General features: G+C 48.7%; 1 protein-coding gene across 13 annotated transcripts in view; it reads right to left on the bottom strand.

The window, feature by feature from the left end:
• Positions 1–13,801, bottom strand: part of RALGPS1 (Ral GEF with PH domain and SH3 binding motif 1) — a 428,912-nt gene extending 415,111 nt beyond the window's left edge. For 2 of the 13 annotated variants that reach the window (XM_075905761.1, XM_075905762.1), the window contains exon 1: positions 13,576–13,799. The gene's annotated coding sequence lies outside the window, so the exon portion shown is untranslated. Of the gene's footprint in view, positions 1–12,042; positions 12,146–13,575 lie in introns of all 13 variants that reach the window. The other 11 variants (XM_075905756.1, XM_075905757.1, XM_075905766.1 and 8 more) reach the window with 9 other exon arrangements.
• Between the last annotated feature and the right edge of the window lie 11,946 nt (positions 13,802–25,747).

Below are 25,747 nucleotides of genomic sequence, written 5' to 3'. Positions count from 1 at the left end.
TCTCACCTGGCTGGTGTGAGAGAGGCATGCATGGAATGCAAGCACTTTCCCCTCACTCCCTTGGTGTCCAGGGAACAGGAAGAAAAGCAAGCCACATTCTGGAGTGCGCAGCTGCTGCCCCCACTACCCTCCCGAAATACTGCCCTTGAAGGCACCTCTTGTCACAGCACACTGCGCTTGACCAGGCACAGAGCCCTGGGGGAGGAAAAGAAAAAGTAAGGATGGGCCTGATCCTTACTTTTAAGCTTTCCACGGATCCCCTGCAGTACCATGGCAGACAACCAGGGGTCCACGGACTACAGGTTGGGAACCACTGCTCTATGGACCCAAAACCCACAGATTCTGGACCTGCTAAAGGAACAGTAAGAAGCCCAGTAAGATGTGGAGCCCATCTTAAAGAAATTTCATCTAGACCACATTTTCCTAGCTGGCTTGCAAGAACATCATGTGAGCCTGTGTCAAAAAGCCTTTCTAAAAAATCAAGAAAGATAACATCTATAGCTTCCCCCCCATCCACTGGAATGCTTGACAGTCCTGGAATGTTGTCAAGAAATGAAAGAAGGTTGGTTTGGCATGGATTTGTCAAGAGGAAATCATGCTGGCTATCATTTACTCACTCGATTATCCTTTTGGTGCTTACAAATACACTTGATAAAATTGGTTCAAATATGTTCCCAAGCATCAGAGTTAGGCTGACTAATCTCTAACTCCCTAGATCCTCTTTGTTCCCTTGTTAAGACATGGGAGGTAACTGTTCTGCTCTACTCAATGTCGATGAAATCTCAGCTGCAGAACTAGCTGCTTTGTTTTGGCACTGCAAGAAATATGGGAACAAACTGGAAAGAGTCCAGAGGAGAGCAATAAAAAATATAAATTTAGAAAACATGATTTATAAGAAAAGATTGAAAGAACTGGGAACATTTAGCCCAAAGAGAAAACAAAGGGGGGGGGGAGACACTAGCAGTAATCAGACTATGGATGTTAAATTTCAATTATTTAATTGAATAGTCAACAGAATTTCCATTGACTCTTCAATTAGTCAATAAGAACTTCCACGTTCCACTTTTGAAATGTACAAGAGCCCCAGTGATGGCTGTTGTGCATTTCGAAGTTGGAACATGGTATGGAGCCCAGGGCTAGTGGGGAAGGACTTAGTTCGAGTTAACGTTTGGCTGCCGCGTGTAGCCGCGGTTAGTTAGTTCGGACTAAGGGGATTTAAAAATGGCGCCCAGACGGGAAGATGCAAATAAATCCCAGTATATTTAAATCCCGGGCTTCATTTGCAACTTCGAATGCCTACGTTAGCCTCTCTAGTTCGAACTAGGGGGCTAGTGTAGACATACCCTCAGGGACCTTTGTGATCAAACCTGTTACCCAGCGCGCTGACCATACCACTGATCTCATGTACCTGCCTGCTGTGGTGCTCCTCCACCATGTCCTGCATGGCCAGAAGCTCTGGTCTCCCTCAGAAAAAGCACAGCATTGAGGTAACAGCCCTCCCCCCTGCCAATCAGAACAACAAAGACACTGAACCAGCTCAGCTCTGGGAGGGTTCAATTACAGGGACTTGTCAGCATCCAGGAGCACAGCCCTCAAAAGGGACCAAAACCCCAAATAAATCCATCTTACTTAGTATAAAAGTTTTACACCGAGAAAGCTCATAATTTTGCTCTCTTAATAAATGAAAGAGATACATAACTGTGGCTCCCTTTCCTTCCCGCCCCAGTAAGAATCATCTACATTGGGTCTGATAATAAACGAAAGTGTTTTTATTATGTATAAAAAATTGAATTTAAGTAATTGCAAGTGAAATCAAACAGATCAAAGCAAGTTACTAATAAAAAAATACATCAGGAGAAATTGTTTCAAATTATACTTCTCAGCCTAGTTCTTATTTCAGATAAAATCCTTCAAGACAGAGCTGATCTTTCTCTGGACTGGGTCTAGCAGCTTCTCCCTTCATTAGAGTGCTTTGTTTTCAGGTCTCTTCGTGTGTTACCTCTTAGAGCGGTGTTATATCATTTGGAGTTCCACAGTTTAGAAAGAAGTTAACGGAAACATAGAGAGCTTGAGCAGCTACAAGTGTCCATTTATTTCATAACACAGAACTAACTAGAACCAGCCCAAACCGTCTGGGCTAGCCCCTAATGACTTAACTCTGTTACTATAAACAACAACAAGAGCTATATCAGGGGTCTCAACTTTGGAAGCCCTGGGGACCACAACAATACTCACAGCACATGCCAAGGGCCGCAACTTAAATGTGATTGCATATACATGCAAATATATATGCAAATAGCTTCTGTCACGCTGACGGGCATGAATACTAAGATTAAGCCTTAAGCGGCAGCATCGGACCCAAACAGGACCACTGTGAGCCAGTCAGCACCTCTCAGACTCTGCACATAAGGCTCAGTGGCCAGCATTTCCCAAAATGCCCCGGCACTCCTGGTACCTCCTCCTTGGGGGCTAGAAATGCCGACACCCTATACCAATCTGCTCCAGCCAGCTCATCCACTTGTGTCTTTCAATGCTCACCCCCTGCCTGGGAGATGCCTTGCCATTGTGGAGCGTGTTCCCAGTGGAGGCCATGTTCAAAGGATCCCACCCATGGGGCACATGTTTAGCCCCACATCAACCCAAACCGCATCGCGGGTGACAAACAAACAGGCCCTGATCAGGTGTTGAGTAGCCCTGATCTATATCTACAACAATCCAATACACAACATATTCCTCACCCTTTACTAAGAATGTCCCTTTAATAAAACAAACACACAACTATAGACTGCCTCAAGTTCCCAGCTAATCCTGGGGATTATTTGCCCCATCTGTGGGTTAACCTTAAAAGTCCAGCCATTGAGGAGGCCTTCTTTCTCTAGGAAGATTATGGCATAACCTGGCAATAACTGATCCACATGCCGCCGCCAGATTAGATCCTCTGCAGTCCTGACAGTATAGGAAACAGGCCCTGTTTGAGCAGTACTAGTGGCAGGGAACCATTTAGCTCCAGGAGCACAGTTCTGAGCCAAAACCGGCTCCTCAGGACTAAAGGTTCAGTCTTTTGCTCTGGGTGCACGCCTGATGACTTGACCTTGCTGTTGATGTGGCACAATTTGTCACGGTTCAGAAGGTTTTAGCAGATTAAAGCAATTGCACAACTTATGTCCCACCAATAGAAAAGCCAGGACATTTTGGTTGTAGCATGAGATGTGTTTCTGTAGGATAGTAAAAAGGTGTCCAGATGCTTTTGAATGTCCTCTAGCTGATTTCAGAGCTTGTTTCATTGTCTGCACAAACCTTTCAACCAATCCATTGGTGGATGGGTAATACAGTGCTGAAGTGATGTGATGAATCCCACTTGCTTTCATAAAATTTCCAAACTCCTGAGAGACAAACTGTGGACCGTTGTTGCTCACAAGTTTTTCTGGCAGACCAAAGTGACAAAAGATTCCCTGTAGTTTTTGAATAGTACTCTCAGCAGTAGTGGAAGGCATTATAGAGACTTCAGGCTTTTTGGAATGGGTATCTACCATCACCAAGAACATGCTACCTTCAAATGGGCCTGCAAAATCAACATGAATATGTTTCCACAGTTTTTCAGGCCAGTCCCATGGTAGAGAGGTGCCATCTGAGGTGCATTCCTTACATCCTGGCATGAAATACAAGCTCTTGCCTTCTGTTCAATGGCACCGTCCAAGCCAGGCCACCAAAAATAGCTTCATGCAATTTCTTTCATGCACACCATTTCACAGTGAACTGAATGCAGCTTTTCTAACATCTGTTGTCTCAGTATCTTTGGAATCATGACACGCATTCCCCACAACAAGCACCCAGAATAGATCGATAACTCCATCAATAACTGGACAGGTAGGGAGCAAGGTTGGGTGAGACCTGAGTGTTCCATAGAGATGTTCCATGTATCACTAGGTCCATAACTTGGGACAGTACTGGGATAACACAAGTTGCTCTCTTAACTTGCACAGCAGTGATAGGCATATTCTCTACCTGTTTGAAGTAGATTTCCTTCCGGCCACTAGAGGCAGCCTAGAGAGACCATCTGCATTGTCATGCAGAGTGGATTTCCGATATCTGATCTCATGTATGTGTCCCCAAAGACACAATGCCCATCATTGCATACAACTAGTGGCCAATGATGGAATGTCTGTGTGTGGACCAAAAATTGCCATCAGAGGTCGATGGTCAGTGAGAAGTGTAAACTTCCATCCAAACAGGTACTGGTGAAATTTCCGAAGGGTAAGTGACAGTAACAATAAAGCCCTTTATGCATCACAATAGTCAACAGCTCTTGGGACTTCTCACTGAAGTGCATCTATAAATATGCTTGACTCAGAACAATCTTGCTGAACTTTTGTCCCCCAGCCAGGCCCGCAAAGAGGCCATCAATGCATGGAAGAAGGAGGGTATTGCTCTACACACCACACTGGGTTAATGGTGACCTTAAAATCTCCACAAATCCGAATGGAACCATCTTTCTTCAATAATGGAACAGAAACTGAAGTTGCCCATGGGCTGTAGGTAACTGGTATTAGGACCCCATTTTTGATTAGGCCAGCCATGGCCAACCCATGACTCACGAGCCTCATGAGGCTCTTTCCCCCCACAGGGTGCGGCTGGCGACTCCTCCTCCCCCCACCCCACATGGCTCAAAAAGCCACCCCCACACCCCTAAAAACAGACCTCTCCTCCTGGCTCCCTGTGCTAACTGGGGCAGGGGAGCCATCTGGCATGACCATTAAAGATGGCGTCGGCCGGCAGGAGCCTGATGTGGCAAAAAAGCCTCTACACACTTAAAGGGGCAATCCTTTTTTTGTTGTTGTTGTTTGTTCGACAACTTTGCCCTGACTCTTCATGCTGGATCCACTAATATCTTGGCTCTTTGCCCAGAATGGGCTGGCCACCCTGACCTAGGTGTTCCAGATCCGCTTCAACTTTTGGCTTGCTGGCATATGGTACAGTTCTGGCCTTCAGAAATTTTTGCTGGCTGCCAGGTTTAATGTTCAGTTTCATGGTAATTCCTCTCATACTTCCCAATCCTCCCCAAAAACAGCAGCATGTTTCTTTAATGTATTGGTCAGACCTATTTCTTCTTTAGTCATCTGGTGCACTTCTGCCCAGTTCAACTAGATCTTCCTAAGGCACGATCTACCCATTAAGGCTGGGTAATGGTCTTATACTACGAACAGTATGGTTTGGGGCGGGGTGGCAAGCAAAGAGTCCAGCGGCCCAAGCCTCAGTTCGGGGCAGAGCAGCAAACAGAGTCCCAAAAGCCAACTCCTTGCTTGGGGCAGGGCAGCAGGTAAATAAGCAGTTCAAAAGTCAGGCCCTTGCTCATGGCATGGCAGCAAAACAGACAGTTCAAGTCTGGGTAGGTGCACCCAGCTAGGTCCCCTTGCTCGGGCGGGAGTCCAGCAGGTACAGACTGCTATTAAGTAGCAGCCAAGGGGGGAGACTGCCACTCATGGGTAAAGTGACATGGGGGGGGGACACAGGCCAACCCACTCCACCGTGTCCCAGCCGAGGGCCCTAATAGCAGCAGAACCATCTGCTGCTGGGTCAGTGGGGATCCACACCAAAACACATGACTCTGGTTCTAGCTCAGCCACACAGTGGTCGATCACCCCTGGGCTTCTCCCCCTTGGGTGATATCTGAATCTGGTGCAGGTCTTCTGGGCTTTTTAGGTTTGGAACCCCCAGCCATGCAAGCAGTCCCTCCAGGTCGCCATCTAGTAGGGGCCCCGGTAGCTCAGGCCAGTTTTCCGCCTCTCCTGGGTCCAACTCTCTCTCTCTGGGTGCGCAAGGGAGGCTTTTGGCTCTTTCCATCACAGGCCTCCCACTGGCCTCTCTAGCTGGCCTTTTATATCTCTGGCCCTGCCTCCTAGCTTCTGGTCAGGTGGGTTGTCAAGGCCAGGTGCTGCCCACCAAGGCTCTGAGAGGGGTGCCTCCCCCCTGGGATCAGTGGACAGCCACTCCACCTCACTACACAACTGGTGGGAAGGCCATTTCAAAGGCCACCTGAAGATGATATTGATTGCTTCCCCTTAAATAGAATTTCCCCAAAACAGGAATCTTTTTGTTTAACCCTCCCTATCTCCACAGAAAAAATATCAGATTAAAGATGGATATCAAGAAACATTAGTAAGGGCACTAGAACAAAGTAACACAATAAGATAGAAAGTATGGTATGGACCCACTCTGGGTTAACTAGGAGATCTCCAATGACCTGAGACTCAGAAAAGAATCATACAAGTAGAAGAAACTAGGTCAAGTTACAAATGTTGATTATTTAAAATAATATATATGTATGGACAAAATTAGAAAGGCCAAGGAACAAAATGAAACTAAACTAGCTAGGGACCAGGGTAACAAGCAAAGATTTTGCAGTTACATGAGAAGCAAGAGGAAAACCAAGGAAGAATAGGGTAGGCCATTACACGAAGAGGAGGGAAAGACAACAGAAAATGCAGCAAAGCCAAAAGCATTATATGTCTTTCTTATTTCAATTTTCACCAAGAAAATTAGCAGTAATTGGATGACCAACAATAAACAAAGCAATATAGGGTGGGATCTGAGGCTAAATTAGGGAAAGAACAAATTAAGAATTACTTAAGGTATGTCTGTACTGCAATTAAAAACCTGTGGCGGGCCTATGCCAGCTAAATCAGGTTCACAGGGCCTGAACTAAGGGGCTGTTTAATTGCATTGTAATTGTTTGGGCTCAGGTTCTCTTCAGCCCAAGCGCCTACCTAGTAATTAAACAGCTCCACAGCTCAAGCCTGAGTTAGCTGGGACAGAGCAGCCATGGGTGCCTAATAGCACTGTAGACACACCTTTACGCAAGTTAGACATCTTTGAGCCACCACGCCTGATGTAATACATCCTAGAATATCCAAGGAACTGGCTGAAGAGATTTCTGAACTATTAGCAATTATCTCTGAAAACTCATGGAGGATGGGAGAGATCCCAGAAGATTGGAAAACAGTAACTATTTATAAAAAGGGATAATAAGGGCAACCCAGTGAATTATAAACTAGTATTCAGAAAGATAATTCCAATTAGTAAGTACCTAGAAAATAATAATGTGATAAGTAACATTCAACGTGAATTTGTCAAGAACAAATCATATAAAACTAACCTAATACCCTTCTGTGGCAGGATAACATCTCATAGATGGGGAAAGCAGTGGATGTAATATATCTTGAATTTAGTGAGGCTTTTGATAACATCTCACATGACTTCATAAGCAAACTAGGAAAATATAGACTAGATGAATCTATTATAAAGTGGATGAAGATCAATGGTTCACAGACAAGTTGGAAAGACATATCAAATAGGGTCCGATAGGGATTTGTCCTTGGTCTAATTTCATTCAAGAACTTCATAAATTGCTTGGATAACGGCAGAGATAGTACAAGGGGTTGTAAGCATTTTTAACTACAGGAGAGTGGGGAACCTCTGACCCACAGGCCAGATCTGGCCAGCTGCTTCATTTCATCAGGCCCATGACAAAACTCTGCAGCATGAGCCAGAAGCCTTGAACCTCAATATCCTACATGGCTGAAGCCACAAGTATTAGGTTGCTGGCATGTCTGAGACCCCTAGGTAGAGCACACTCCCAAACCCTGAACCCCTGATTTCTGCCCCCACCCCAGAGTTCAGGGGAAACCCTGCAGCCAGGGAGGGGAGCTGGTAGGCAGTGCACAAAAGCCAGCTCCCAGCGTGCAGTGACTCCTAGCTGCCAGTTGTGCTACTGGGGAACCAGCTGCCACCCTGCATTGCAGGCTACGCAGCGTAAAGCTTATCTGTGCTGCAGGGTATGCATGGGGAAATGTTGATTTACTTAACACTTACTGCAGAGCCCATAGTGCAGACAGTTCCCCAGGAGGAAGACTGGCAACTGGGAGTCGGTGCATACAGGGAGCCATCTTATAGTACAGACAGACACACATTTCTAAAATATATAGTAAGATTAAGAATTTAAAATGGAAATTGACAAGAGATTGAACCTCCCTGATTCAGACTTCCTAATCAATGAGCCAATGGGTACTCTAGGGCTGAAGAACTCACTGCAAAAACAAAAACAAAAAAAACCCACCACAGGACTGGAGCCAGGAGTGTTGCAGGATCAGAGTGAAGCCTGGCTGAACAGGGGATTGGAGGCCCAGTGCCCGAAGGATTGGCAGCAGATCCCCAGCGGGCCAGCAAAGAGGAGGAAAGGGGAGCCCTAGCATCCCAGGAACTAACAGTGGAGCTCTGGCACACCTTGGGAGGGAAAAGGGCCAGTGCTGATCGCCCCTGGTGTGGCAAATTCCCTGGCTCAGGACTAGTGAGATTCAACCTGCATAAGCAAAACTGAAACCAAATTAATACTTACATTACACAAGGGAAGGAAATACAAGTAAACTAACATCATAAAACAGTGAAAAGTAAACTGGATTGTTAGAGCTCCTCAGTGTTCATAATCTACCAAAAATAAATTTATCACAAATAAAACATATTTGTTTACAAAACATAACTCAGATGATGGTATCCTATTAAATTGTTATTCAAACTGATATCATCATGAAAGCACAAACTTTGGAAACAAAAGGAAAAAAAATGTGTATATATATATATATATATATATATATATATACACATATATATCATTCCTTTTCACATATTTTTGTTATCCTTTTTCACACACCAAGAAAAACTCTCAGGCCCAGCATCAATGTTTAGTATGAAAAAAGCCCAGTTTTGATTAATAAATATCTTCTGGAAAGATACAAATAAAGATTGTTATCTTCAACTGTAATCTCTTTGGGACAAAGAATAGGTATTTCTATAGGCTAGTAAACAACTGCATTAATAAAAATAATTTTAATAAGGCAACTGTCTTAATTTGTTCCATTTCATTGATTTCAGTTCTACAATAACTACATGCAAAAGGCACACTTGGGTTCTTCAATTACATAGTTCAACTGTAATCCTTTTCATTATATGCCAAAACATTAATAATCCATATTCTCTGAAGCCAAAAAGAGACACATATTTATAAAATGCAATTAGAATAGATCTAACAAACAAGGTCCTAAACTGCATTTGTAGAATGTCACCCCAAACAAGGTGTGATCAGTTTCCCAAACGATCTCACAAAGCATCCTCTGCTACAGCTATTTAAATGCCTTCCACCTAAGCCTCTCCATCTTCTGTTCAGCAAGGATGCAGTTTACAAGGGCAGCCCTCCTTGTACATGTCTTTTTGCAAATGTACATAATTAAATCCTACAACCCAAAAAGCATCTTCACTTCATCACATCCTCATCTTGAAACTGTCAAAAGGAGGAAATTCTAACCTTAGTTTATGAAACAGCAGTGAAGAGAATAAACAAGTCCTACTTAATTGTCCATTCTCTCTCAGGCATTTATCACTGCAGGATACAGACACCAACTATCAATATATTGCAAATCTCTCCAAATCAAATTTTCATTCCTACATCATCTATTTTCTTCCTAATACACTGAAGCAATGAAATGCAAACAATTCCTTTCTGTTTAGCCAAAAACCTTAAAATAGTGTAAGGATGGTTACAGACTTCTTAAAGGGCAGGGAAAACGTACAGATTTCAAGTTTATTAATACTACCACAACAGACAAGTAAACAGCTATAAAAGTCTTTGATCCCCTATCCTATGAAGGACCTTCTCACTGAAGGAGAAGATTAATGCCTCTTAGACATAACACAATTTATTCCACACATGGATGGAAAAAATGAGAGGGAACACAGATTATCGTCTCACCATCCTCAAGAAGCAGGCTTGTATCTGTGTATGAGTGTGCGCGCATGAAGGGTGTGAACACACCCCTCCATGGTCCTCCAGTAAGTGAGAGACGGGGCAGTGCGTTGCCCCAGCCTCCTTCTCCTGTGCTCCAGGCAGCCAAAGGAAGGCAGAAGCAGTGTGTTGCCCCTGAGGATGTTAAAATGTGATTATCTGGCTAATCGTATAGTCGATACAATTTGTACCGACCATACAATTAGTCGGTAAGAGCTGCTGTGCAGAGCTGCAGTGGGGATAGTTCCAGGAGCCAACTCCAGCCGGGAATGAGCAGTCCTGGCTTATGCCGTCTCCGGAGCCACCCATGCTGCAGCTCTGCATTTTAAATGTAGTAAGAGCCGCTGGGCTCTTAATTGTATTTAAAATGCAGAGGCACAGCAATCAGCGCTAGCTGACTCCAGCAGCCCCTGTTCATGGTTGCCAGGCCTGGCTGCAGGCAGAGGCTGCTCAGGCAACAGCTCCCTGTTCATGGCCAGCCCTGTCTGATGTGAACAGGGACTGGTGCCAGAGCAGCCTCTGTTTGTGGTGGCCAGGTCTGACCATGGACAGGGGCTGCTTGGTATCAACAGCCCCTGTCCACAGGGGTAGGAGTGGACCCAGCTCCCTGCTGGGACCCCTGCGGACAGGGGCTGCTTCAAAGCAGCATCCCCTATCCCTCCTCCCACTACCTCTGATAAAGGCAGCGGGGGGGAGGGGGCGGGGAGCAGCACTCCTGAGATGGTGCTGGGGGGAACTGACTTAAGCTGGCTCCTCCCAGCACTGGCTCCTGTCTCCCCACCTTGCTGCCTCTCATAAGGCAGCAAAAGGGGGGGGGGGAGAGAACAGGATGCCATAGAGAGCACGGGCGAGCAGGGACTGCTTGAGTCCCCATTTGCCCTCTGTTCCCTAGGTATTTCTTCTTTTGAAATGTACAAAAGCCCCGGAGGGCTCTCGTACATTTCAAAAGCAGAAGCACCAGCAGTCCCTGCTCAGCCATTTCCCCACAGTGCCTCTGCCTCCCCTGCCCCCTGTGGAGACCGGCTTTAGCCGGTTTCCCCCCAGCACTGGCTCCTGTCCCCCACCTCGCTGCCTCTCTCTGATACAGGCAGCAAGGGTAGGGGGAGCAAATAGTCGAGTTGCTATTAGCTTATCAGATAGTCAACTAGTCACTAACATCCCTAGTTGCCCCAGCCTCCCTCCCTCCCTCATGCTCTGGCTGGGGCTGATTCTCCCCCTCTCCTCCCCAGAAGCAAAGCCAGGGGTGGGGCTGGGCAGCAATGAGGGGCTGCCCCCAGCCCCTCCCACAGCTCACACCCCTGCACAGCAATTCCTGCATATGGGCAAGGGATGTAACTCCTGGATTTCTTCAAGGGGGTTCCCAAGATCTAATTAGTTCTGCAGGAATTGGAAAGCAGGAAGTTGGGACCCAGTCTGACATACCACAAACACATATCACAAAACTAGATATGTGTCACATAGATAGGTGAATCAAGGCTCTACAAGGGGCAAGGCTGTGGTTTCACCTGTATCCGGTGTATGTCCTAGAGATAGGTGGTCCTGGGGATGCCAGGCGCCAATGGCAGAAATGGGCAAGAGTTCTGGGTCCTTCCACGCCCAGAGAAAGAGGGAAACAACAATCATGAGGGCACTGGGCATCTCAGTAGTAGGGCAGAGAAGAGGATTCCTAGGGTCCCATCTAAACTGTGTGTGAGAGTGAGACATGCAGAGATGAAATATGTAGGAGGACTGCAAAGTTTCAGCTGTTCCAGGTAGATGTAACAGAGATGGGAAGGATCTTGTGGATGGGAGGGCCAAGGTTCTGGGTCTCACCTGACCTTAGAACACGGGAGAGGAAGTAACAGAAATGGGGGTATCTTAAAGATAGGCCTTACATGTTGCATACTCAAAAGAAATTGTGGATGAAGTTCTGTGACACCTGTTCTGGAGTGAGGAGGTATCCCAAGATATCACCTATCCTGGTGTGTGTTTCAGGGATACCCCAGCATATTTGTGACAGCTAGGTGGAAAACATATGCCAGGCTCTCAGCTGTCTCAAAAGTGACTGGCAGGAGCTCTCAGGAACATGGGTGAGAGGGGCAGTCCTGGGTGTCACTTGTTTCAGGAGAGCAGGGGTGACTGGGACAGAGATAATCCGTACCTAAGGTCTCTCTCGTTCTGAGTGTGTGTAGCAGGTAGTTTGGGGGAGCAGGAACAGTTCAGAGTCTCACCTGTCCTGAGTGTGCACAGCTTTAAGGAGTGGAAAGGTGCTCCAGGAATATCCTCACATAGGGGAGTATAGACAAAGGAAAGCATTTCAGGGCCTCACTTCTCCTGGGAAGAACGAGTGACAGAGAGGGAATTCTGATCTCACCAGTCTCTGGAGAGGGAGTTTGCAACACAGATGTGGAGGTGTCATTGAGACTCATCAAGTGGGAGGGCTGGGGGCAGGTAACAGGAATGAAAAGGTGTCAGGAATGGGATGTGAGGGGGTGTCTAAGGGTGTATGACGTGGGGTCTTGAGAATAGAGAGGATGAGAGGCATCCCAGGGATGTCTGGCGAGGGGTCTTGGTCAATGGGCAAGAGGGGTCCAGAGGTAGGTAACAAGGAGGATGGGAGCAGATGGCCCCAGGGATGAGTAGCAAATCACAGGAGTAGGGGGTAGGAGGTGTCATGGTGTGAGGGAAGGGTCTCGGTGGGGAGGGGGTGTCAGGGTGTGGAGGGGTTTTGGCAGGGGGTAGGGACCTGTGGGAGAGAGGTCTCAGCCAGGTGAACTCAGGGAGGGTCTCGGAAGGAGGTGTCAGGGTATGGGGGAGGGGTCTCGGTGGTGAGGTCAGTGGGGGCGGGGCAGTAGGTGCACTATGGGGGAGGGTCTCGGAGGGGTGTCAGAGTGTGGGGGAGGGGTCTCGGTGGTGAGGTCAGTGGGGGCGGGGCAGTAGGTGCACTATGGGGGAGGGTCTCGGAGGGGTGTCAGAGTGTGGGGGAGCAGGGCAATATGGGGGAGAGAGTGTCAGGGTGCATGGGGAGGGGTCTCGGTGGGGGCGGGGCGCTGTGGGGGAGGGGGTGTCAGGGTGTGGGGAGGAGTCTCGGTGGGGGCGGGGCGCTGTGGGGAGGGGGTGTCAGGGTGTGGGGGAGGGGTCTCGGTGGGGGCGGGGCGCTGTGGGGAGGGGGTTTCAGGGTGTGGGGAGGAGTCTCGGTGGGGGCGGGGCGCTGTGGGGAGGGGGTGTCAGGGTGTGGGGGAGGGGTCTCGGTGGGGGCGGGGCGCTGTGGGGAGGGGGTTTCAGGGTGTGGGGGAGGAGTCTCGGTGGGGGCGGGGCGCTGTGGGGAGGGGGTTTCAGGGTGTGGGGGAGGGGTCTCGGTGGGGGCGGGGCGCTGTGGGGAGGGGGTGTCAAGGTGTGGGGGAGGGGTCTCGGTGGGGGCGGGGCGCTGTGGGGAGGGGGTGTCAGGCTGTGGGGGAGGGGTCTCGGTGGGGGCGGGGCGCTGTGGGGAGGGGGTGTCAAGGTGTGGGGGAGGGGTCTCGGTGGGGGCGGGGCGCTGTGGGGAGGGGGTCTCGGTGGGGGCGGGGCGCTGTGGGGAGGGGGTGTCAGGCTGTGGGGGAGGGGTCTCGGTGGGGGCGGGGCGCTGTGGGGAGGGGGTGTCAGGCTGTGGGGGAGGGGTCTCGGTGGGGGCGGGGCGCTGTGGGGAGGGGGTGTCAGGGTGGGTGGGAGCAGGCCGCAGCGGGAGGGGGAGGGGCAGTCCCGGCGAGGGGCGGGGCGGGGCTCACCTGCCGGCGGGCTGGAGGGCGGGTCGCTCGCGCGCTGCTCCCTCAGGCCAGGCCGGATCCTTCCCGCGCGGCCGGCGGAGGGGCGGGGTCCTCGCACCGCTCCCAGCTTCCGCCGCGCGGCCCGAGCCCCGCCGCTTCTGCAGCCGCCTGCGAGGCGGACGAGAACGAGGCCGGGCCCAGCCGCCGGGAACGGGCTCAGTGACAGGCAGGTCTCCCAATCCTCGTTCCCGCCCCCAGAACTCACCAATCAGCGTTGCGTAGGGGCGGGAACATGCAAATAAGGCTCAATGCGCAGGAGTCGCAGCTGTCTGCTGTCCCAGCAGCGCGGGGCGGCTCCTGGGCTGGGGAAGGGCGAGAGGCGCTGCGGCCGCCGGGAACCGGCAGTGTAAGCTGGGGGGGCGGTGACAGGGCTCCGCTGGCGGGGGGGGGGCGGTGACAGGGCTCCGCTGGCGGGGGGGGGGGCGGTGACAGGGCTCCGCTGGCGGGGGGGGGGGGGGGCGGTGACAGGGCTCCGCTGGCGGGGGGGGGGGGGGCGGTGACAGGGCTCCGCTGGCAGGGGGGGCGGTGACAGGGCTCCGCTGGCAGGGGGGGCGGGGGGGGGCGGTGACAGGGCTCCGCTGGCGGGGGGGGGGGGGCGGTGACAGGGCTCCGCTGGCGGGAGGGGGGGCGGTGACAGGGCTCCGCTGGCGCGGGGAGGGGGGGGGCGGATGGTCATTGCTCATTCAAAGTGGTGGAAATTGGGTAAATGTTGCATGTATTAATATCAGCAGAACTGACTGAAATGGGGCCTGCATGTTGTGCCGTCTTGCCTTAATCTTTGTATTCATGCCCCTCAGTGTGAAAGAAGCTATTTACATGTATATGGACCCTCACTTAAGTTGTGGCCCTCGGCACATGCTGTGAGTATCACTGTGGCCCCTGGGGCTTCCGCAGTTCAGTAGCCCTGCGCTAGCGCATTCCTAACAGCGAGTTAAACCAGCGGCTCCCCGCTTCCAGGCCACAGCATTTCTGGGAGCCAGGGTTGGGGCACACCGCTCCTGCTTGTCCTACCCCGCCTCTCAGCCAACCAGCTCCAGGCATGGGTGGGGTCTTCTCCCAGCCACAGAAGAGCCCTTTGGGGCCCTCCCGTCATGCAGGGAAGCACTCTTCTGTGGCTGGAGGAGACCCTGCCCGGCTCTGGTTGGCTAAGAGGTGGAGAAGGACACGCCTCTCCCAACAGCTGCGGTGGTCAGGGAGATGCTGGGTGGTGTGCTGTAGCCCGGCCCCCAGAGCCACCGTGACAGACAGCAGTGCAGAGCTAGGTAAGGGGGGGCAGGGCTAGTGCTGAGGGGCTCTGTAGGCTCAGCTAATAGTGGGGGGTATAGGGGCAGGGCTGGCACTGGGGGGCTCTGGAAATGGGTCTAATGTTGGGGACTGGGAGGAGTCTGGGGAGGTTGGGTGCAGTGGGGCTCTGGAAACAGGAGGCTGGTCCTAGAGGGTCTGGTGGGGGGGACTGGCACTGGGGGGCTGTGAGGGTAGTAGGCTGGCATTGGGAGGTTAGGTGCAGGGGACTCTGGGGTCAGTGGCTGCCGTTGGGGGGGGTAGTGGAGGGGTGGGACGCTCTAGGGGTTACAGCTGGCACTGGGCTTTAGGGTAACATTTTATTTGTATATCTGCATATTCATTATTTACATCATGAATATGCAAATATGTTGCCAGTCTGACAAAAAGTTTGTGAATGGGTTTGCCTGGTATCAAAAAGGTTGGGAACCATTGCCCTGCAACTAACAGGCTTTCCTGGCCCTGGGTGAGTGCAACAGCCCAGGGAAGTGGGAAGCTTTCCCATATTTGTCTTCAGTTCCATGTTGGCGTCTCAGGATCACTAGTTACCAGACTGACTTTCCAGCAGTGTTGTACTCCGCGCCGTTTCCACAGCAGCCGTACAGTGCCCCAGAGTCGGTCATGTCGTTATCCGTGTCTGACTGTGCACAGTCTCTGGCTAATTACAGTGCAAATGGCTAAACCCCACACAATTTCTAATGTGATGTTTTCTTTTTTGCTCTGCAACTAGAAAAAAAAAAGGCAGATAGCGTAGAGAAGGGATGGGCAGGTGGTGAACAGTCTGCAGCTACTGGTGTGTTACTTCTCACTTACAGAAAAATAAAAAGACTGTCTACCTATTATGATTGCAAAGAATACATCAAAAATGTAAGCTGCATGTAAGGAATGTAGGAGTGAGTCTTTGGAGGACCTCAGACAATAGCTCCAAGTTGTATGAACCATTCATTCATCTCAGGTGCCCACTGGTGCACATTTAAATGTCAACATTCATTATTTTATCACTTCAGAGAGCCAAGCCCAAAGGCATATTCAAGCTCCACAAGAGACAGACAAATTCAAGGAACCCAGGGGGTCAAAGAGCACCCCCACTCACTTTTTTGAAACCCTATACAGGTTTACTATGAGCCATATTTTATTTTAGTGATTCACTTTGGCCAATATTAACCTCACCCCACCCCTAATCTGACACTGGGTGCCAATAGATTCTGAAGTCTCCTCTCTGGGCTGAAGGCATAGGATACACAGCAAGATAAGGCAAATCCTCAGCTTGTAGCCATCTATGACTTTGATCCTGCAAACATCAACATGTTTAAGTATATGAGCAGGGCTCAACAAACTATGTAATCTACTCGCCTGTGGTGAGTAGATTACAACCCAGAAGAGCCGGACAGCGTGGCTAGCGAGTGGGGCTCGCCGCAGTTCGGCAAGCTGTGTATATGAGTAATTCCATTGTAATCAATGGGACTATACCAGTATTCCCTGTAATCTGAGCACTTGGGTGGCAGTCTAAGAGAGATCCAGGTGCTGCTCTGCTGATTAGCAGAGTGCCCATGTATTTCTACTGGTGGAGGACATCAACACATGCCTCTGCACATAAAATTTATTCCACTAGACAAAAAATGGAATGTTGGACTAGGCCTTTTTTTAAAGCTAAGCACATATGAAAGTGTCTGTAAGATTGGGGCTTCTATCCACAACTCAATTTTTTAATCTATATTGTTTTACTGTCTTTCTAGATCATAGTTTATATTTTGAACTCTAATTCAGTTCACATGTTGAAGGACTATTTATTACCTTTTCAGTCAAATTGAATTTACCACTTTAACATATATACTTACTTCACCAGTGTCTTTCAGCAGGACTTCTTGAGTCCTTCGAGTGCCAGACTTCAGCTCCTTTGATTCCGCTCTGGGACATATTTGCCAAGCCTTCTGGACTGAGCGATTTACATAGTTGAGGTTCCCTCAATGCAGTTTCTACTGCATCAATACACAATCTTGTTACTAAATCCAGCCAGAAGCTAGAGGAGATGCCACTGATTAGTTTGTTTTAGTGTTTGACAACCAGATATATTCGTGACACTGATGCTTCCAATCCTTCTCCTCCCTTCAGCTGGACCAGAATTTTCCCCATAAGGACCAGTTTAGTCGCAGCATCTGTATATGCATTATGAAACAGAGGTTTGACTCTAGAGGTGATTGTGGAGCTTTCCTTCAGGTTTAGAGTATTCAGGGCAAAGGCTAGGCATGGTGAGCTTTGCCCAGCCTAATTTGAGTAATATACTAACACCTTTACCTGCTGCTGTAAATTGGCTCTGATAACATATCTGCAGGACCTGTCAGCTTCTCTTAAGAAGTCTATAAATATATAGTTTCAGGGGGTAGCCGAGTTAGTCTATAAAGTGCTACCAGACCATTTGTTGTTTAAGTTTATAAATATATAGTTCTTCCAAAGTGGCTTGCACAAATTGCTGCTGCTTATCCATTTAGAGAACAGAAACAATATTATTTATCTGACATGTCAAATTGAGCACCACGACTTTTAAATTAGCAGGAATAAAAGTATCTGAGAAAATTGAAATATTTGTGAACATGCAACATAAAAAATCAAAGTACATCATCTTCTCTCTTACAGTAGTATAGATGAAGCAAAATGCAGGACAATGTAGCACTTTAAAGACTAACAAGATGGTTTATTAGATGATGAGCTTTCGTGGGCCAGACCCACTTCCTCAGATCTGAGGAAGTGGGTCTGGCCCACGAAAGCTCATCATCTAATAAACCATCTTGTTAGTCTTTAAAGTGCTACATTGTCCTGCATTTTGCTTCAACTACCCCAGACTAACACGGCTACATTTCTAGTAGTATAGATGTATGCTGAAATACCCCAGCTGGCCTCTGTCAGCTAACTCAGGCTCACAAAGCTCTGTCCCAAGGCATGGGGATGGAGTTAGGGTTATAAAATTCCCATAGACATTTGGGCTCAGCCTGGAACCTGAGTAGTGGGACCCCACATGGGTGGGGGACATTACATTATGTGGGCCCGGGTTCAACCACCCATATCCCAGACTTCTTATCCCCCATTCTAGCCTTTGGTTGGTTCATGTTGCTGTGTGGAAAAACTTGACTGTCCATAGGACATAAAAAGTTAGCCCAGAGGACTGTGGAATATTTTTGGCAGAATTCTAGAGAATGAATCCAGTGAGGTTGTATGTACAAAGCAAAGCACTAGGGTCCTAACTTGTAAGACAGGGTCAGAAAGCATTAAGCAACATGCAGGCAAATAGACCCTGTGAGTATGTTTGTGTTTTGTGTGTTTACATATATATATAGCTTAGAGGCTAACAATGTAATCAAACAATTCCTTTCTGTGCTACAGTCTGTTAATTCAGAAAATAAAAAACTTTAACACTTAAATAACTGATACGTCTAATTTCTCTTTTGAAGTTTGTGGTAAATCACCTGTAAAATGGTGGGAGAAAGGCAAATGCCTTATGTTAATCCATGTAGCTAATTACTGCTGCTGCTTACAAAATAGGGTACTTCAAAAGCCTATTGTTCATCCAAGGACTGGGGCTGTCAAGAGGCTGCAAAGAGCTCTACAAATCTCTTGGGACCTGATCCTTTCACCTCAGATCTGTTTCAGCTTTATTTAGGGGAAGTTTAAGTCCTAAGACTGAGCTCTCTTGCCTCAGCTGGACTGCTCTGATAGTGAATCTTTGGGCATTGAACTGATGGCTGTTTCCGAAAAGGACCCTGCAATTCTAAAGTTTACCATCTGTACTGTGAAACTGACCTAAGGATTCTATTGATATCTGTACATATAATGGTATCATGAGCTTTTGTGGGCACAACCCACTTCTTCAGAAAGTGGGTTTTGCCCACAAACGCTCATGATCCCATCTACATGTTTTGTTAGTCTTTAAGGTGCTACTAGACTATTTCTTGTTGAAGTTTTTCTTGTTACAGACTAACTCGGCTACCATTCTGAAGCTTTTGTACATATAATGAAGCTTTTAACCAATATTGGCTCTCTTTTGTAACAAATGTTAGTTTAGTTAGTAAGAAATAGCTGTTAATGTCTCTTTAGGTAAGATCTGAAATATTCATTGGCCTGGGATGTAATGTCCAACCTTTTGGGATTGGTAGAACCTCTTTAATATAAAGATTTTCAATCATCATCAGGGCTCGACAAAGTATTAAATCTACTCGCCTGTGGCAAGTAGATTTCAGCTGGGTGCCCCGTTCATTTGCGGCGCGCACATGTGCAATGCGGGTCTTGCGCATGCGCAGTGCAGGGCTGGTGAGCGGCTTTCACCAAGCCCTGATCATCATCATATGTGACTTGGCTGTCAGCATGCCACCCACCTGCCGGAACCTCATTCACACCTCAGTAGCAGCTTGACTCAGTCTCAAATCTTTCACCAATGTTCCCTCTAATCTTTTCCAGCCAGGTGCAGATTTTTTCCATCCACCTGTGCAATAAATTGTATGTGCACCAAGGCATGTACAAATGTGCACCACCAGTAGCAACAAAACACCTAGCTGTGGGTTCTCTGCTAATCAGCTGGGGGGCCTTGGAATCTTTCTTGAGCAACTGCACAAGTGATCAGCATACAGGGAATGCTACCCTCAACCCCTGCAGTATCTTAGGACAGCACAATTGATATGTAGCTGGCAGGGTGGTTACTCTTGAGCCTGCAGCGCACATTTCAGCTGTCAATGCAGAAATACACAACTCAGCCATTCACCTTGCAGCCAGAAGGTCTTGCAACTTGCCTTCAAATGAAAATAGTTCTACAGGATCTGAGGAGTCACCAACTGACTGCTAGAAATGCCTCTGCTGGGTTCTCCTCCATTCCATTAGCAAGCCCCTGGCTGTGCCCTCCAGCTCCAAGTATGAATTAAGCCTCAGCCTAATCATGTCACAGTGTAGAAGTTAACATTTAATTTCAGCTCTGCACTACCACCCTCTCTGTGGAAAGTATCTGCTGTGTAACAGTGCACAGCAACACTCCACCCCCATTAGTACTTATATTAGGAGAGCCCCAAGATGCTTCTGAAGGTTGGAACCCCATTATATTTGGCAGCCTGCATATTAGGAGCTAATGTCCCTGCCTCACATCGCTCATCTGACAAAACCCTCAGAAAGAATTTGGTGAAATGCAAAGTCAATTAGATTTAAGAGCCCTACTCTTGCAGAAAGTAGCTTTGGATCTGTCATGAGAAGAGTGTGCTGCACCTCAACACCTGCTCATTATTAGAGGGGTAGAACAAGCTCATTGGTTACAGAGCTTTTGGTTTCATACTTGTGTCTTATGCATGTTGTAAGGTAGATATGTCAAAGTGGCATTTGGTGGGCTGCATGCAGCCTGATCGAAATTTTTTGCAGCCCGCCAGTACTTTTTTTTAAATCTAATGTATAAAGGAGAATATTTGTATGTTTGTGCTCTAATAACTTGAACACTGTAAGACCTACCGCCACCAAACTTTACAGGGGATAACCTTTCCTCCAGGAAGAGATGAGAGACTGACACCTCTCCCCCGGGCTGCACGGAGCTTGGCAGTGTGGGGAGAAACTTCCCCGCCAGGGGTGGATGAGAGTTTTGCGCCCCCCCCTTTGTAGAAAAATAGAAAAAAGGCATCCCCCCTGTGCCCACTCCTCCAGTAGCCCCACTCTGATCATGTGAGCTACCCCTCCTCATCTCCTAACACCTCCCTCTACATACCTGCCATGCCTCTCTCCTCTGGTGCTGGTCCCTCCCCTGCAGGTGTCTGCCTGTCTGCTTCACCCCCAGAATCTCCTGGCACCTCCCCCTTCCCTCACTGTCCCCTTTGCCCTCTTTTTCCCTGATGCCCACCCCCTCACCACCCTCTGCCCCCATTCCCCTCATGCTCCTGTGCCCTTGCTCCATCCCCACCTTCCTCATGCTCACCCTTCCTTTCAAGCCTTCTCCCAGCACCTTCCCCTCCCCCATTTAGTCCCCAATGCCCTTATCCTCTCCTCTCCCAGTATCACCCTGTCCCTCCTCCCACTGACACCTCCCCTCCTGCCCTTTTCCTCATTGTCTCCACTTGGCCCCCTGGCATTTGTCTCTCCTCCACGCTGTCCCTTGGTGCCTTCCCCTTTCTTCTCCTGATCTGACCCCCACCCCCTCCACCACAAGCCCCTTCCTCTACCATCCATTTTCTGCCTTCCAGTTTGCAGGGTAGCCGCAACCCCTGCCCAGGCTCCACACCGCGTACTGAACCGACCCGTGCAACGCTGGGCCACGCGGTTTCAAAATCCCTGGCTGTGACGTAACGCCACAGCATTTCCCCTCTCAGCTGCTGCGCGGCGTTTCAGCACGCCATGTGGCATTTCAGTTTCAGCACACCGCACATGCGCTCCCTCTGCCCCACATGGCCCGTATTGGCCGGCGCCAGGGAATTCAAAGTGCGGGGCTGCAGTGCCCCGTCACAATCCCCCTCCTCCTCCAGCAGCTGCCAGCCGGCCCTTCGGCGGATGGCCCACCGGGAAATTCCCGGTATCCCGCCAAGCCAGGCCACCCCTGGCGCTGGGCCTATTAAAGCGTGGGGCCCACGGCAGCCGTCCCACTCACCCTGCTCTATATCTGCCACTGTTCCCTGCCATTTCTGGAAGCATATGAAGGCCCCTCATCAATATTGCAATTGGCTTGGGGCCTGGCGGCCAACCAATGGGCGGGCAGGTTCCTCTAGGCAGAGGGAGTGGGTCTGCTGTTACTGCTCAGCTACCACTTTGAAAAAAATGTCTGGAAAGAGGCACATCAGGGATCCAGAGGCGAGCACGAGAGGGGGGCAGGGACTGGTCCGGGGGCAGGGGGGAACTGGACTTTTGGGGGCAAGTGGGGGGTAGGGCAGGATTGGGGGAGGCTGGATACTTGTGGGGGTGGGCTGGTCCAGGGGGGCTGGACCGTTGGGAGCGAGTGGGGGAAGGGCAGGATTGGAGGGGCTGAATCATTGGGGGCAAGTGGGGAGAGGGCAAGATTGTAGGGGGGTGGGGCTGAACCATTGGGGGCAAGGATTGTAGGGGGATGAAGGAAGTGGGTCTGGACAATCCTGCAGGGAGTGAGTGAGAAATGAAGCCCATGGTGGGGGGGGGGGGTGTCTCCTCTGAGGGTCACTGGCCCAAGGGGCAGCACTGGATGATGCTGGGTGGGTGAGATATTAATCCAAGGCAGGGGGATCCCTCAAATCTGGGCACTGGTCCTCAGTGTGATACTGGATGATCCTGGGGGGGGGGGGGGGGGAGACACGGGGATGCAGTCCATGGGAGGGGCAGCTTGTCAAGGGGAAGGGGTGCTGGAGGAGGGACTATAGAGGTGCCAGCAAGCTCAGGTAAGTACTTGTAGTTTCATAAAAAAAAGATGGAAGAAGAGTTTGAGGTGTCACCTTGAAATCTCTCAGATTCAGTAGGACCAGCCCCACTGATTGAGGCAGCCCTATACTCAGCTCTTGGATGAGAATTTGCAGACCTAGCATGCCTATCCCCTACTTCCCTACCAAGAAAACCCCATTAGCTTCTACAAGGATAATTAGCAAAAATACCATCTGATAGGAAGCAAAACACTTCACTATTGAAGAAGGGCCTCCATATGCTTCCAGCATGGGAAGAAAACAGACCTGGTTTCTATTGTGACTTTTGTATCCAAGTTTGCCAAGTCAAATAACTCTGATTCTCAACATTGCAATGCCTCTTTTTTGAATACTAATAGGCTGTGCACATTGGCAAGATTTTGCGGAAAAGCGGCCGCTTTTGTGCAAAATCTTGCTGCCTGTCTACACTGGCCGCGAGTATTTGCGCAAGAACACTGATGTTCTACTGTATGAAATCAGTGCTTCTTGTGCACTCTGACGCTCCCGCTCAGGGATAAGTCCTCTTGTGCAAGAGGCCAGTGTAGACAGGTAAATCAATTTCTTGTGCAAGAAAGCCCAATGGCTAAAATAGCCATCGGAACTTTCTCGCGCAAGAGAGCATTTACACTGGCACGGATGCTTTTGCACAAAAAGCAAATATTTTGCGCAAAGGCACATGCCAGTATAGACACTCTCTTGCGCAAATACTTTTAACGGAAAAACTTTTCCATTAAAAGTATTTGTGCAAAATTATGCCCGTGTAGACGCAACCATAGAGATGTAGCTGTGTTAGTCTGGTCTTGCTGAAACAAAGTCTTTAAAGTGCTGCATAGTCCTAACAAGATGGTTTATTAAGTGACAAACCTAATAAGCCATCTTGTTAGTCTTTAAAATGCTGCATAGTCCTTCCTCTTTGAGTCAGAGATTTTGTTTTATGCAGCAGTAGAAAAGCATGGGGGTCTGCCATAATGGCCAGTTGTCAGGCACTGGTAGCTGCGGTATGGCTGGAGGCTGTCAGGACCAGCTTCTGGTTTTCTAAATTTTGTTCCTCCAGTTTCCTGGGCAACGCCATGTAAGTCCGCTAGTAAAGGAATGAAGTGCAGCTTGCTGGCCACTCGGAGCACGTGGCCAAGTGCAGATCACAGCCAGCCGGGCTGCTCTGCGCCACAGCGACTGCTCATAGCCGGGGGTGCTCTGCACACGCGCATACAGCCGGCTGGGCTGCTCTGTGCATGGCGCCCAGCACATGCTCACAGCTGGCTACTGTGCTCACCCCGCTCTAGCGCACCTGAGAAAGAAATGTGTCACGGCAGCAACAGCGACTCCAGGACCCAGGTATTAGGTTGGGGGGGCTGGGAGTGCCTGGCTGTGAGAGAGGAGGAAGGCATGTTGGGGGGGGCTGGCTCTGGAGGAGGGGGAGGGCATTAGGTTCTGGGGGAGGGAGGAGGCATTAGGTTGGGGAGGGCCTGGCTGTGGGAGAGGGGGAGGGATTAAGTGGGGGGGGGGCTGGGAGTGCCTGGCTCTGGGGGAGGAAGGAGGCATTAAGTTGGGGGTACCTGCCTCTGGGGGAGAGGAGATGATTATTTTGTTAATATTTTATTTATTCCCATATAAAATCACAAAATGTATATTAATTTTATATCAATAAATGTCAGTTGTTTGCAGTTGCATGGATAATTATGTTTATGCAAAATCTCAAACTTACAAAGTATCTGAAATTTTCACAGAAGCCTGTTCTATTTGACCATGGTCTATACTTGTTTTTATTTCAACAAAGCAAGTTATGTATCATATAAAAAATTAAAAAGTACTTAAATGTATGTTTAAATTAAAATTATTTTATGAGCAAATAATTGTACACATCAAATTATTGTATTATATTAAAACAAGACTTGAAAAAATTATAAAATATACCTAAAACAATCTATAATAGTAAATAATTACAACTTTCTGATAAAGTATATTTTCTTTGGTGGCCCTGAAAGCTATCAGTTTTCATTTGTGCCACCCTCAGTAGGTTTTGAGTTTGACATACCTGTTGTATGGTCTGTGGTAGCTGTGTGGGTGCCAGTAGACTACAGAGCCTTAGTGAGAGATAGAAGCTTTGACTGGACCAATTTCCAATAAAAGATATTACTTCACCTACCTTGTCCCTTTTCTAGGCATGTGCCAGTCAACTTTTTGTTTGAAATTAATTTAAAAGTATCATTTTGCTCAGGTTTTATTGGTCCACTCCTTTGGAAAATAGGTTACTTTGGCCCATGCAATGCCGCTGTGTTTTGAATATTTGCTCTACGAGTGACCCAACGTACTTTCAAGTCAGTTAATACATGGACACTGTACTCTGGGAGATGCTGGCTCACGACCTAAACCAAGTTGTTGAGTTGAAATTTAACCATATAGGCTGCACTATGGTACTGTACTTATTGCCACATATTGCAACAAACAAAGCTAGAGTGCTCAAAGGCAACAGTCTCTCAGTGGCTACAAGCTAGGTCAGCGGTTCTCAAACTGTGGGTGCAGAAGACTACCTTTTAATGGGGTTGCCAAGGCTGGCATTTGACTTGCCGGGAGCCACGGCCAAAGCCTGAGCCCTACTGCCCAAGGGTTTCAAGCATCAGCTCTGGGCAGGCCTCCCTGCCTGAGGCTGAATTGCTTGGGTTTCTACTTTGCCCCCCCTCTCCCCCCAATTTGGGTGGTGGGCCTCAGGCAGACTCAGGCACCAGCTTCCACTTTGGGGACATGTAGTAAGTTGTGTTAGAAAGGAGTCATGATGCAATGAAGTTTGAGAACTGTTGATCTAGGGGAAACTAGAATTGTACACCATCATACATTTTGTACAAGGCATGCATACCCTATTGGAGCGGGAATACTGTTTTTATTAAAGGATTTACATCTCAACTATCAATTATTGATTACTGCTATCGTAATGCTAGCAGACCTTGGTCCTCTGCAGGTAGAATCATCCTTGGGAACTCTATCACGAGCCAAAAGCCAGCCGAGTATTGGCTAAGGCTATAGAGCAGACTCGTCATTCTCTTTGTAAGTCATCTATGTGCCACTGGAGGGGACAGTGCAGCACACCCAGCAAGTGTGTGGGTTACACTATGCAAAATAAATTAGAAAAATAAAATTGTTTTCATTTCCCAAAATGGTCTGGCAACCTAAAGAATTTGCAATAGTCTGCCAAGACACAAGTAAAGGTGATGATAGCACAACATTCTACAGAATGCACTTTTCTAAACCCCTGCAGCTAAAGCTGATGGACTTTGGTAGACAAACAGAAAAATTACAGATGTACCAGAAATTACTTCCTCTTGCCTCTAATCCCAAAGGCACCTGCGGAACAAGGATTTTTTTTCTCTCTATTAACGAGTTTGCTTTACAGAAACTTGAGTGTTGCTGTATTGTAGCAGCATGGCAGCTCTTTGTACACTCTTGTGCCAATAGTGATTTCTACCATGGACATTGTGTAC

The sequence above is a fragment of the Pelodiscus sinensis genome, chromosome 22 (assembly GCF_049634645.1).
Source record: "Pelodiscus sinensis isolate JC-2024 chromosome 22, ASM4963464v1, whole genome shotgun sequence".
In the NCBI taxonomy this organism is placed as follows: Eukaryota; Metazoa; Chordata; order Testudines; family Trionychidae; genus Pelodiscus; species Pelodiscus sinensis.
Note: the sequence above shows the minus strand (reverse complement) of the source record. Positions and strands in the feature narration are given on the sequence as shown.